Below are 15,000 nucleotides of genomic sequence, written 5' to 3'. Positions count from 1 at the left end.
AAACAGTGTGTCGCATCGACGATATTTCAAGCGAGCACCAGTCCCTCTGCAGTTGGTTACTTCCCTCTTGGATCAAGACTGCAGAGACGTAGAAATTTCACTCTTGGGAATGAACGAAGGATCCAACCGAATTACCCTCGTAAACATTGAACGCGTAACATTAACGTAACTTACAACCCGCTCTCCCCCCCTCCCCACCGACCCTCCTTCTCATAACACCAAATGGAAATTCATCGTTCGATATAATACGCATCTTACTGTCGATCATTTTATTACCAAATTTCATAAACGTTCCATTCCATTTCTCGCAATAATAACTTTTCATACGAGCGTTGGACGTGTTAATGATTGAAAGAAAAAAGAAAAAAGAAAAAAAAAAAAAAAAAGAAAAAAAAGAAAAAAACAAAGAATGAAAATTCGTTTATAAGATTTGTCGTTATATTCTTCTTTATTCTTCATTTCATTTTCATTTTTTTTTTTCTTTTTTATTCTATCTTTTTTCTATTTTTTTTTCTTTTTTGTCTCTTTCGAAATTCCACATCCTGTATAAGGATATATCGAATACGCATAGAAATATAACAAAGTTACAAATGTGTGTACACACATACACACACACACATATATATATATATATATACATATTATTTAAGTTCACACATAGATTTATGCGGGTTTGACTTTGTAATTACGAGTTAGGATGTATTATCTCCTTTTCTTGTTACTCGGTCGAAAACTTGGGGGCATCAATTTTTTTTTCTGGTCCTTTCTCTTTAATCAAACGGATTTAAGAGGAAGAAGCAACGACGAAATCACGACCAGCTTTCCTATAAAAAGAGCTTTTAGAGTGATAAGGAATTCCTTTAGGAGGACGATGAGCAAGAGAGAAAGAGAGAAAGAGAGAAAGAAAGAAAGAAAGAAAGAGAGAGAGAGAGACACTGTCGAATTGAAAGCGATCGATCGTTCTCAAGATACGAATCCTTAGAGCTCTCCTTTCCGTTATCTTGGAAATTCGCCGTTTGTCAGAGCATAAGCCGCGGGATAGAGGATAGAGAATCCTAAGCGACGCGTTCAGTATCGCAGAATCTCGATCTGCCAGGTGAAACTCGGACCAATCTTGGATTATCCCATAACCCACCAAGCTGCTTTCTCTCTCTCTCTCTCTCTCTCTCTCTCTCTCTCTCTCTCTATCTCTCTTTCTGTCTGTCTGTCTTCTTTTTCCTCTCTTTTTCTTTTCTTTTTCTTTGCCCGTCGTCTCTTGCATTAAGCCGACGAGAACGATAACTTATATATATATATATACATCTATAATGTATAAGTACACATATATATTATATATATACGTGCACACACACACACACACACACATATATATATATATATATGTAATATATACAGACACGCCTATAAATCGAAATACACTACATCAGATACGATTTCAGGAACTATCCAATTAAGGACAGAGCTTATAGGTATATACGTTCTCGTGGAATGATCGGCGATTTTCTTCGTTCGAACAGACTGACATTTTATCCGATCGAATCTTACGTTCTCTCTTGGCTTCTCATTGGTAAGATATCTAAGTTGGTAAGAAACCAATTCGAATTTGATATAATCAAAATTCTCAATTATATTATATGATCTTATAAGTAATATACCTCTTAACTTGGATAAAAATGTTTTCTACTATTTCCTTTTATATATGCTATATTACACTTTTACTATAAACATTTTATACGCGTTATATAATCAACGTTTAATCCAAAGATTAAAGTCTTTAAGTTGAATCCAAGCGTAAATAGTTGCACGTATTTTCGTAGATTGAATATGTTTCGAAACAAGGGCAAAGAGGGCAAATTTATTTAGGTCAAATGTCCGCGGTTGAACTTTTAATACTTTTGGATTAAATAAATTACATGAAAGATGAGAACGATATTAGTTACTGTTACTATTACGAATAATATTTTTTTCAATGAAAATCGTCTTAGATGATATACAACAAAAAGTCATTTCATCTAGCTTATGTAAAAAAAAAAGAGAGAGAGAGAGAGAGAAAGAGAATCCTCTCGTATGATCAAATGAGTGAAAAAGGTTATATTAAGTCCAATTAACAAGGTACTCTTAATTTTATTTCTGTAACGTTGTCTCTCTATCTCTCTCTCTCTCTCTCTCTCTCTCTCTCTCTCTCTCTTTTCTTCGATACTCAGGTATCAACCCGTTTTCATTATCTTTTATTTAATTAAAGAGAAGCAACCAAATAGTATCAGTAATTATTACTCTTCCTCCTATCTTCCCGTCTTTCTTTCTCTTGATTTTTTTCTCTCTCTTTTTTATTTTTTTTTTTTTTTTTTATTTCTCATTTCCTTCTTTTTTTTCTTTATTTTGTTCCTTTGATCAATATCCATGATATCAAAACAAAATGGATTTCAGACAAAATCGGAATGCTTTTGGTAGAAAAACGTTTTTTCGTACAATTTCCTTTTCTAAATTCTTTTCTTTTTTTCTCTCTCTCTCTTTCTCTTTCTCTCTTTCTTTCTTTAGAGCAATATTCGTGATGTAAAGAAAGAAAGAAAAAAAAAAGGAAGGGGCAATGAAATACTTCCAAAGACAGAATCGTTTCGAACAATTTTCGTTCTTTCTTTCTTTCTTTCTTTTTTTCTTTTTTTTTTTTTTTTTTTGAACACTTTTTCTCGAAATTTCGGATGGACCACAAATTGCAAAAAAAGATTGTCGTTACTTCGACGGAGTTGAAGAACTAAGAACTAAACGAGGATAACGGGTATGTGGCTATGCTACAAAAAAAAAAAAAAAAAAGAAGAAAGAGGAAAAAAAAGAGAGAGAGAGAAAAGAAAAAGAAAAAGAAAAGAAAAAGTAAAAGAAATAGAAAGAAGAATAAAGTCATGTAAAAAAAAAAAAGAAAAAAAAAAAGAAAAAAGAAATAAAATAATAAAACGGAACAGTTTCTTCGTATACTATGATTTCATACGAATACATACGTACATATATAATATAAATAATGAAAATGCATGCAGGCTTATAATATCTTCTTCATTTCTCTTTTTCCGTGGTGTGATAGCGCGCTGCTTTTTAAAGCAAATGAAAAGCGTAGCTAATATCGACTTCGTGTATGAAATTAAATCGTGAAAAATATGTTCAATAGTTCTCTCTCGATAGTATTCAACGAGCAAAAACTCTTTCTCTCTCTCTCTCTCTCTCTCTCTCTCTCTCTCTCACTTTGTCTCTCTTCGTCACTCTTTCTCTCCCTTTTTTCTCTCCGGTTTATTCGCTTGTTCGTCTGATCCAAATAAATTACCATTCATAATAATCGCTGGATTTCGACTTATATATCGCTAATGGAAATACTGTTAGAGACACGAACAACCGTGATATCGCACGAGTGCCTGACTCCTACATTGACTCTTCTGTCTTGAATTTCGAACGCGAACCACTCCAATTAGAGTTGTAACTCGATGACTATACTCGATAGGTAGTACCTACTTCTCTCGTTCGTTGCAACGAATCATTACTTATCGATTCACGTCAATTCTGTCATGACGAACAATCAATCCTTTTAAAACTGAATAATGTAGATCCGTACATAGATCCGATATCAATTTATCAACGATACTTATCTTTCACAATTAACGAGCAAAGTGAAGATCTCGTATTAACGAAAGTATATCGCTATAATGAATAATAATATCTAATGCGTTAAATACTGCAGACACTTTTCCTTTTTTTTTCCTTTTTTTTTTCTTTTTTCTTTTTTTTTTCAAATCATCCACTCTAAGATATCGTTTGTTATTGTATTATATAGAAAAAGAAAAAAGAGAGAGAAAAAAGAAAAGATTGAAACGGTGAATAATATAAGTGATAAGAGAAAAGCGTGTCTTTCTCGTTCGGATAAAAAAGAAAAAAAAAAAAAAAAAAAGAAAAAAAAATGTTATTAAACATGTATTAGATTTTATTTCGTGTTAAATGAATAATTTCTTTCTTTTTTCTTTTTTTTTTTTTTGCTGTTGTCTCAATGCCATCGCAATTTTCTCATTTTATCATTTGACAGCGTGTCTTTTTTTTATCATCCTACCTTCCTCCCATCCTCCATTCCCCCCTGCCAACACCCCCCCCACCCTCGAACAACCATCACATCGTCTATTGATAAAGAACAACGAAGCCTTTTAAACACCTTTGGAATTCGATATCGCCTTGTAGAAGCGTTTCTCATTCTTCCGTTTAATTGCGTTTGTCTTTAAAAAGAAGAATTACGTTGCAATGAAAATCGTAAATTATACTCATCGATAAGTATTCATTTGTATATGTGTTTGCACATAGATATAATACATATATACCATGTAGATAGATATATACCTACGTACCAACGAATCAACCAACCAACGAACCAACCAACCAACGAACCAACCTATCTACCTACCTACCTACCTACCTACCTACCTACCTACCTACCTACCTACCTACCTAGCTACCTACCTACCTATCTATCTACCTACCCACCGGTAGAGTCCATTATCGTGAACGTTCGATCGTCGACTCACGCTGGACGCTCGAGGTAATGACGTCCATGAATATTTATCGCGTCATCGTTTGAATTCGCCGCATTTCTCTCGCTTCCTACATCGTTTCCTCTCTCTCTCTCTCTCTCTCTCTCTCTATCTCACACTCTCTCTCTCTCTCTCTTTCTCTCTTCCTCTTCCCGTGCAATGTAATCGTTGGCTCTCGGGAGAGAACCGATGCGATTGAAATCTTTCCCCGTGTTTCCGGAAATTCTCAATGTCATTAACTGTGATAAACGTTATGTAATGGACGCCAGTCAACGTGAATACTAATTTTAGAGATTTTCAATTAGAGAAGGAGCAAAGAAAAAAAGAAAAAAGGAAAAAAATGGAGAAAAAGGAAAAGAGAAAAATAGTAATAATAATAATAATAATAATAATTTTCTTTCTCCGGAGATACTTCCTTTTTTGATTATTCGATTATATAGAAAATTCGCGTCAAGTCGAAAATCAAAATTTAATTAATATCTCGATAGAAAACCAATCGGAAGTTAAGTGGCTGTACGATTCGTCATTGCTTTCTCCATCTCGCCGTTAATACCAATTAGTCCTTTCTCCAACATTTCTCTCTCTCTCTCTCTCTCTCTCTCTCTCTCTCTTTTCTCTCTTTGTATATTTTTTTTTCTTTTTTTTCTTTTTTTTTTTTTTTTTTTTTTTTTCTTATCGATCTCTAATATGCGAGCTAATCCATGAACGGGAACGATTCCACGAGGAGATTCGAATGCAGTGATAGCGTGCTTCTATCGGTAAATCAAACGAATCGATACACTTAATCTGGCATCTCTAGGCAATACGACGTTGGCCCATCCCGGACTAGTGAATTTATGACTCGCCGGACGATCGAACGATAACATCGATAAATTGCAGTTAGTCGTGATCATCGTGAAACTCTGGACTATCTTCTTTCCATCGTTCTATCCTTCTTCACTTTCTCTTTCTCTTTCTCTTTCTCTCCATATATATATATATGTTTCTCTTTCTCTCGGTTTCTATCTCTTATCTATCTGTCTATCTAGAGAAAAGAGACAACCTAAATCGTTTATTCAATCTTTTGTATTACGGATATCGAACTATACGTATATGGACATTGAAATTATGATATCGCGAAAGAATCATTTAGTGCTTCTCTTAAAGTCAATTAATTTCATTTATATATACAATGATAAATAATTATTCTTTTTATGCGTTCTAAAAATAAAAAAAAAAATAAAAAAAAAAAGAAGAAGTAATTTATTAAATTATCGAAATTATTTATTAAAAAGATAACACTTTTAAGAGATCTCACATAGAGAAGGAATATTTGATAACATTCTATATAGTCATATGTGTCTATATATATATATATATATATATATATATATGTATTGGCGTGGTGTTGATAGGGTGAAAAATATACTTTTTCGAAATACCACGATGGGGGATAGACGAGTAAAAAAAAAACGAGTCTAAAAACACTTGAAAAGAAACACTCGACCGTACTCATGTATTTGTCTATTTTCTTCGTCGATCGAAAAACATTGGGGTTGGAATGGGCCTGGCTAAATCTCGAAAGAAAAACAAGTATGGCACACACCTTCGTGTCACTGTCGTAGGAAAACAAAATTCTCTCCTTTCTAGCAAGCCACGTTCGGCAAATAATTCTCTCACAAACTCCTCCTCCGTTTCTACTTTTTCTTTCTCCCTTTCTCTCTCTCTCTCTCTCTCTCTCTCTCTTTTTCTCTTTTTACACTCGCATTCTCCCCCTTTCTTTTTCCTTTTCGCGTGACGCATTTGGTACACGAATGAGAATGCATCTCGTCGAGATTTTCTCGTAAAAACTCGTTGCATTCTTATCGTATCTCTCTCTTTCTCTTTCTCTCTTTCTCTCTCTCTCTCTCTCTCTACCTCTCTCTCTCTCTCTCTCTCTCTCTCTCTCTCTCTCTCCCGATTATACGTTTTACATATACGAAAAGAAGAATACTTGAAATAGTGTGACATAAAACTACTTGCAATCTTGCTTATTTTTTTTTAACGAAATAAAAATGGAGAGAGAGAGAACAAAAAAAAAGAGAAAAAAAATGTTAGTACCTACCTAACTACTGTTGATTTTTATCTACCCCGTTTCACACATTTTTAAGTGATAAAAAAATGTTAAAGAAAATACAAAAGAAAGAGAGAGAGAGAGAAAGAGAGAGAAAGAAAGAAAATTATCCTATATATATATATATATACACGTATATGATTAAATGATAAACTTGACATTTCTCTCTTTCTCTCTCCCTCTCCATCTCTCTCTCTCTCTCTCTCTCTCTCTCTCTCTCTCTTTCTCTTTCTCTTTCTCTCTCTCTGTATCTATCTAACTATCTATCTCTATCTCGGTCTCAGTATCTCTCTCTCTCTCTCTTTCTCTTGAATCATTCATTCAAGTACGCATGCTTCTTTGATCTCAGTTTCACATAGTGACCGAAAGCGCTGACGTTTAGTTAGCTTTGATAGACGTAAAATTTATTTATTCACTCACGTGCATCCTGCCTGTTTCAACGTGCAAATATCGTTCGGGGTGTGACAGGGGAAAGCAAATAGTATACTTGTTGACTTTTCTAAAAATTGACTACTCGATTTGTTTCGTATTCCTTTATTATAGCACCATTTTTTCCCCTCTCACTCTCACTCTCTCTCTCTCTCTATTTTTCTCTTTTCCTAAATGAACAAATAAAAAGAAAAAAAAAAAAAATACGTTTCCAAGCGACAAATTGTTCGAATTTGTCAATCTCCAATAATAACTTACGATCAATCCGATCAAAGGAAAACTAAAAGTATAAAAGAATAAAATTCGGATCGTTCGTACCGATGAAATCGTAGAAGCGAGGAACAAGCTGTTCCTAATGAATTATGCAATAAGAAATCACGAAAGATTTCGCGGTGAGCTTTACAAGATGGAATTCGTTTTATTTCTTGCGTTGTACGGAACGTAGTAAATAGGATAAAAAAAAAAAAAAAAAGAAAAAGAAAAAAAAGAACGAGATAGTATAGACCATCGACGAGAGAGACGAAAGTTGAGGGATGAGAGACCGCACACTTGTACTAACTCGAATAATCTCCAGGACACGGTCCTAATAATACCCTACGGTGTTCACCCTTGTCACTGAAGGACTCAAGGGACGATTCGGAAAATACGTTTGACACTACTAACACCAACACACCATTACTACTACCAAAACTACCCTCCTTTAGGAATTCGTCGTGGTTCGTTGATATTGCCCATTAAACGCATACTACCCTGCTGCTACTGCTGTTGCTAGCTGATACGTGTGATTCATAAGAAGAATGGAACGTAAAAAGAAGTTATGTAGCTTTTCGATAGGAGGATAGAGGGGAGTGGTTAAAGAGGTAGAGAAGTGGGGATAAAGATGAGGTTACGGTTAGGGTTGTGTCTCTGGATTTACGGAAGAGGGGAAAGAGAAAATATAAGAAATTAGTCAAACAGCACATCTGTCGTCTCTTCAGTATAACATGAAAAAGTCGCCAGATAGCGTATCGGTCGATCGGTGCCCGTAATCCCTTTAGCTTTTGCCCAGTCGATGCGCAGAAATAACCGCGGCTCGATACAAGCGAACTCTCCTCGCGCTAATGCCTCTTGGGGGATGTACGGGAGGGTGTAGAGGGTAGAAAGAAGGGGAGAAGAAAGTCTCTCTGGCAAGGAATACTTTATGAGGATGACAGATGCGTCCTCGGATTATCCTTTAAACACACACGATTCCTTTTCCCTCTCTCTCTCTCTCTCTCTCTCTCTCTCTCTCTCTCTCTCTCTCTCTCTCTTTCTCTCTCTCTCTCTCTCTCTCTCTATATATATATATATATATATATATATATATCTTTTTCTCTCTCTTTTTCTTTCTTTCTCTCTTTTTCCTTTTTTTTCTTTTTTTTCTTTTAGACCTTTCATCCGTTTTCTGGGCAAAAGAATAGTCAAACGTTCTTATGAAAATACAACAAATGGAAGTCCGTATAAAATGGATTCGCACAGCGATAGCATTTCTATGACAGTTTAAGATTAAACTAGTATACTTTAATGCTTTTGTGGAATGTCCTTTTTTCTTTCTTTCTTTCTTTCTTTCCTTCTTTCTTTCCTTTTTTCTTTCATTCTTTCTTTCTTTCTTCCTTGGTATTATTGTTGTATATCATTTTATTTTTTTATTATTATTTCGAATTGAAGTTTGATAATAAAGAGACAGAGAGAAAGAGAGAGAGAGAGAGAATAGAATTTGTTTTATTTATTTTATAGTTTATCTTTAATATCACGAATTCCTTATCTACTAGTTCATATTAAATTACGGTATTGTTAAAAATAATATCATTACTTTATCTGATAATATAATAAAATCGAAAAAAAAAAAAAGAAAAAAAAGAAACAAACTGATGAATCGCTTCCAGTATTAACGAAATAATAGAAATGTTCCCATTAATTTCACCATTCGAAATATCTTCATTATTATTTTTGGATAACGAATAAAATATAGCGAATAAAAAGATCTAAAGTTGCATCGTACGAAACCATTAGAAATAGAATTATATGGATATTTGGCATGCAATTGATATTACAAAGATTCGTATATAGATTATCCACTATATTTGTGTTCTATATGAGCTATCATCAAGAATTCTATTTGATCATAGACATACGTATACATCTATATATATATATATACATATGTATATACTTTAACCATATTGTATCTTTCTATTTCGTTGCCTAATGTAGACAAAAGGATTGAATTTGTCCATCGGCCAGTAACAAACCGAAATCCCGTTTGCTATACGGCGAGTTCGAATTTTCGGTACTTTCACATAGAACAAGCCGTTCGAAGCAAATTTCCATTAATCATCCCCTCCGCCGCCCGCCCGCTCCACCCTCGCCCATCCAACCATCCACCCAACGCATTGCGTTCGAAAGGTAGAGGTGTACGGTGCTAGAACGGCCAACTATTTTCCCTGTCGTCGCTCGGCAGCTCGTAACGCGAGGAAATTAGCGCTTTATAACGCTCGGCCTCCGATAATCGTATCGGCCGCTCATGCTCGTTATACTGCCGATTTGCCTGGGGAACCTGTCTCTATGCCGTATCTCTTTTCACGTGCTCGCTTGTGAAGCACCACATCACTTCACACTTTTTCCTTTTTTAATCTCTCCCTTTTTCTCTTTCTCTCTCTCTCTCGTTTCGTTTGTTTTATTTCCTTTTTTTTTTCGTTGTTTTTTTTCTCTTTTTTTTTTTTTTTTTTTTTTAAGACATTCCACACTCACTAAGCCAAGCTTTGTTCATGACATAGGATAGTATCGTTTGATTCTTGTCACGTTATCAAAGGAAAAAAAAAAAACAAAGAAAAAAAAAAAAGAAAAAAAAAGGAGAAAAAAAAAGAGCAAAAGAGAGCCATTTCGTCAAAGTTATTACCGTCATAATAGTGGACTGTTAAGATACAAACTGGTATTATCGAGTTCGAGAAGTTTTCGTGTCACGCAACAAAACCCTTTCTTTTTTTGAAAGAGATCAAAAGTTAGTTCCGTCGAGCGAATATATAAAATGAATTTTATTGTTCGTTATAGAGCTACGATACAAGCCGTGATAGTTATTAATGTATTAAAAGAGAGAGAGAGAGAGAGAGAAAGAGAGAGAGAGAGAGAGGAGAGAGAGAAAAAAAAAGAAAAAAGAAAGAAAGAAAGAAAGAAAGAAGAAACAAAAAAATGATAGAAAGAAAGGAAGAAGTACGAGTATAAAAAAAAGAAAAAAAAGAAAAAAATAAAAAAATACATTCGTTTGCCAGAGGCATTCCACTTTTCGTTTCGTCGGCAAATCCGCGAGAAAAATTGGCCGCGAGCGGTCAAGCGTGGATGCTGAAAACCATTACTCCTCTCGACTACAAATTTCTCGTGTGAAAGCTTGGAAAGGAACGTGCCATGAGAGTTAAAATGGCGGTCTCTATGTAACCAACTGAAGCTATCCCGCCAACGGCTTCTCCTCGTTGGTTGCCGTACAATGACACCGTGACGTGGAACGAAATATTCTTACGAGCTTGACTTTTCTATCGATCTCTCTCTCTCTCTCTCTCACTCACTCTCTCTCTTTCGTTCTCTTTTTTGACGTCGCTTAGTGTGTACTCGGCGTTACATAAATCGACGCCTCTACGTTCTTCGAACACGCGACGTTGATCTCGTTTAAGAGACAAGTCCTTTCAAATGTCAAACGAAATATTGTAACCAAAGTTGTTATCATCGAAAAAATATAATGTAATTGAAAAAATATCCAATTTTTTTTTTTTTTACAAATGACATACAGAAATAATACGATAATAATTAACTATTGATAGATCGATTAAAGAAGAAACGATTCTGACGATAGAATTCGATTGACAATGGATGGACTATCGATTTCTCTGTACTTATATATTTTATTTCAAACAATTTTACAATCTCCTTCGTTACACTTGGATGATTACAATTTTCTAAGTCTACGTGATAATTGTTAAAGAGATATGAATTTTATTAAAAAAAAAAAAAAAAAAAAAGAAAAAAAAACCCAATTTTATAATTTTACAATTTTCTATGAACATTAAGAGATTAAAAATTATCAAGGGTTTATCGATAAGAATAATGTATTACGTGAGAAGCTCAGGCCGCGATAAATTTTCCATTTCTTATCTTTTATCGAAGAAAAAATTAATATTGAAATATATTAGATGAATATTAGATTCGTAAATCGATTTATTGCAAGATCAATTTGCAATCTATATTCAATCCCTTTTCGAGAAGATAAATAAGGAATGTCAATAAATAAGATATATATATATATATATATATATATAGAAAGATAATATAATATATAGAAATTTTATATACATTTTATATATATATATAAAAGAAATTATATATATATTTGAACGAACGTTATTAAATATATTTCTATAATATATAATTATAATCTATTATCAATGTGATAATTTGCGTAATGAAACGTAAATGTTGTTCGACGAATGAAATGATTTTTAACGTAATAAAAATCGTATCGTTAGATGAATATAATAATCTTAAATAGATTTACACAGCTGTGCATTTCGTTTCTATGGGATTTCTACAAAGACCAACGTCATTGCGATTCCGTCTGATCTAACGTTAATAGAAGATATAGGTAACTTAACGTCAGGAAAGATATATTTAACCGATAGGCTGGATTTCTTTTATATCGTTCGATATAGAAACTAGCGATTCTCGAGGCACGAGGTGGCACGGAACCGGTGCTTTTCCACTGGGAAACGATACGTCTGACCGTTTGATTACCCACGTTATACCCTCGAGCTCTCGTAATTACCAGTCGAACGCGATATTCGTCACGCCATCTGGCATATCTCAGAGTCAGAGAGCGTGTGTGTAACGCCGTCGATCCTAGAACGTAAAGGGCTAAGAACGTTAAGCCAATCGAATATTCAGCCCTTTCTTTCTTTCCTTCCTTTTTTTTTTTTTTTTTTTTTTTTTTTTTAGTAGCTAGAATACTAACCCTTAGTGGTGTTTTATCTCCTCTTACCATTCCTCCTTCCTTTTTCTTCTCGCCCCCCCACCCCCTTTTAGTTTCATTCGTCGCGTCATCTGTTTCTCTTTTTTTTCCCTTTCTTTCTTTCTTTCTTTCGGTTACTCTAATAGCACGCAACATATGTAAGTATATATCAGAACGTTATTGTCATATTTTTTTTTCTTTTTTTTTTTTTCTTTTTTTTTTTTTATGTGAGAGACATACGAACTATCCTACGAGATATCATTATTTTATATGAAGGGAATATATAGAAGGAGGGATGAAATGAAGAGAAAAAATTTATTTTTTGCATTAGCCAAATAATATCTGTCACTAATAACACTCGTCTACCATTAGAATTTTTCTTCTATCGTATTTCCTCTTTGCAATGAGATATCATTGCAATGGTAAGGACGAGAGTGTAAAGGTGAAATCCACCGCAACACAATTGAGACATTAAAGTTCGAACAGATATTCTCTCTCTCTCTCTCTCTCTCTCTCTTTCTCTCTTTCTCTCCTTCGACGTTTACGATAGATGTCATATATCTACATGCAAGTGGACAAAGGTCATCCAGGGCATTCGACTCGATCGACTCTATACATAGATATACCTACTATTATACGATAGGCTTTCGTTTATTCTAACTCCGCGTTTTAACGTTTCCCTTAGTTCCAAGTAGTATTAAAATTTAATTGAAATCGTTAAGATGGTTTTATCGATGAACAAATTTCTCTCTTTCTTTCGTTCTTTCTTTCTTTTTTTCTTTCATTCTTTCTTTTATTCTCGTAACGGAAACACTTTTCATCGTAGACGTTTGATTAAGATCTAGACGAGGGGCTAGGGAGAACGGGTGGGGGGGGGGTGCGGGGGCTTAGGAGAGAAAACGAAAAAAAAAAAAAGAAAAACAAAGAGAAGAAGAGAATGAAAAAAAAAAAAAAAAGATTATAAGAAGACGACTCTTGTTTAATTTTCTTTCTTCCCTTTTTTTTTTCTTTTTTTACTTATCCTTTGATACATTGATAAATATACGAATAGAATGACCTATATAATTTGTTAGAAAAGGCATTGACGAATCGACCTAGTGGAAAGAAAAAGAAAAAAAAAAAAAGAAAGTGTCGTGACGTTAAATCCTCCGTAAAGGTTGGTTGACCTACATAAATTTTTCGAATCTTCGTTGATTCGACGACTTGACCCGTTTTCACCCTTCACTATATGTGTTCACGCCTTTTGCTCACGGCATCGTTCACACGCAGAAACTCTTTATTCTCTCTCTCTATCTTTCTTTCTCTCTCTTCCTCTTTCTTTTTTTTTTTTTTTTTTTTTGGTACATACGTATTCTAAAATTAATTTTACGTATAGTTATTCGTTCTTGACAGGTATAGATATTTTTGTATTAAAGAAATGGGTCGGTTATTAATATTCCATAAGTAACTTTTTGTAATAAAGTTAATCAAGACGTTCGAATATCTTATTGATTTGAATATTTCATTGAATATCGCGTTCTACTTTATTCTAAGATATTATTTAAGATGACAATTACAAATGACATTGTCGCGTTTTAATTTAATTATAAATTACGTCGATGAAATTTATTGTCGTATTTTAAAAAAGAAAAAAAAAAGAAAAAAAAATTAATATATATATATATATACCAAGTTATAATAGTACAATAAATTGTTAATTTATATTGAACAAAAAAAAAAAAAAAAAAAAAAAGAAAGGAAGAAAGAAATATTGAAAAAAACATATTAGAAAATAATTAATAATAAAAATTCAAAGAAGAAAAGATTAATATTGAATCTTCGTAATCTCGTTATCTTCAAAGTTCATATCGTTTAATAACATTATTTTAAATGTTAATATTAAAGGGATAACAATTATTTTATCTGGGTCATGACGTAATATCTCAGTTATTTAATGAATAAACGTCATACTATGTAATGTCTTCTGTGTTAAAAAAAGGATCAATTAGGATTCGATGGATAGGTATAAATTATTTTTTTTGAAAAGAATCAACGAACGATCTAAGATTTTTTTCTTCCCCCTTTTTTCTTTCGTTCTAATAAGCCGTCACAATTTTCATCGAAATTGAAAATCTGACGTTGAAGAGATAAAGAAGAGAGAATAAGAGAAAGACAAACAGACAGACAAACAAACAGACAAACAGACAGACAGATAGACAGACAGGCAGGCAGGCAGGCAGGCAAACAGACAGACGGACGGATGGACGGACAGACAGACAGACAGACCCAGATGGACGGACGGACAGACAGGCGGACAGACAGACAGGCGGACAGACAGACAGGCGGACAGACAGGCGGACAGACAGACAGGCGGACAGACAGACAGACAGACAGACGGACAGACAGACAGGCGGACAGACAAACAGGCGGACAGACAAACAGGCGGACAGACAAACAGGCGGACAGACAGACAGGCGGACAGACAGACAGGCGGACAGACAGACAGGCGGACAGACAGACAGGCGGACAGACAGACAGATGGGCAGGCAGACAGACAGACAGACGGACAGACAGACAGGCGGACAGACAAACAGGCGGACAGACAGAGAGGCGGACAGACAGACAGGCGGACAGACAGACAGATGGGCAGGCAGACAGACAGACAGATGGGCAGGCAGACAGACAGAGACAGACAGACAGACAGGTAGGCAGACGGACGGACGGATAGAAAGAGAGAAAGAATAATTAGTTTTTTTCGTTTTTTATTAACCTAAACGTTAACAAAATTTCTTCCTCATCTTTTCTCGTATCAACGAATCTGTTAGCTTATGCGAGTACAAGCTTCCACACGATTCTTTCTAATTAGCACGGAGGAGACTCGTTATCTCACGTAGGAAGGACGCACGAGTTATTCCCGCATGAGAAAAGGTTAT

General features: G+C 34.5%; 1 protein-coding gene across 2 annotated transcripts in view; it reads right to left on the bottom strand.

Moving 5' to 3' along the window:
- The window catches only part of LOC118444392 (neuronal growth regulator 1-like), an 86,963-nt gene that overhangs the window by 45,618 nt on the left and 26,345 nt on the right, over positions 1–15,000 (bottom strand). The window lies entirely within an intron of this gene.

This window comes from Vespa mandarinia, chromosome 23 (assembly GCF_050613455.1).
Source record: "Vespa mandarinia isolate Hongniang chromosome 23, ASM5061345v1, whole genome shotgun sequence".
In the NCBI taxonomy this organism is placed as follows: Eukaryota; Metazoa; Arthropoda; class Insecta; order Hymenoptera; family Vespidae; genus Vespa; species Vespa mandarinia.
Note: the sequence above shows the minus strand (reverse complement) of the source record. Positions and strands in the feature narration are given on the sequence as shown.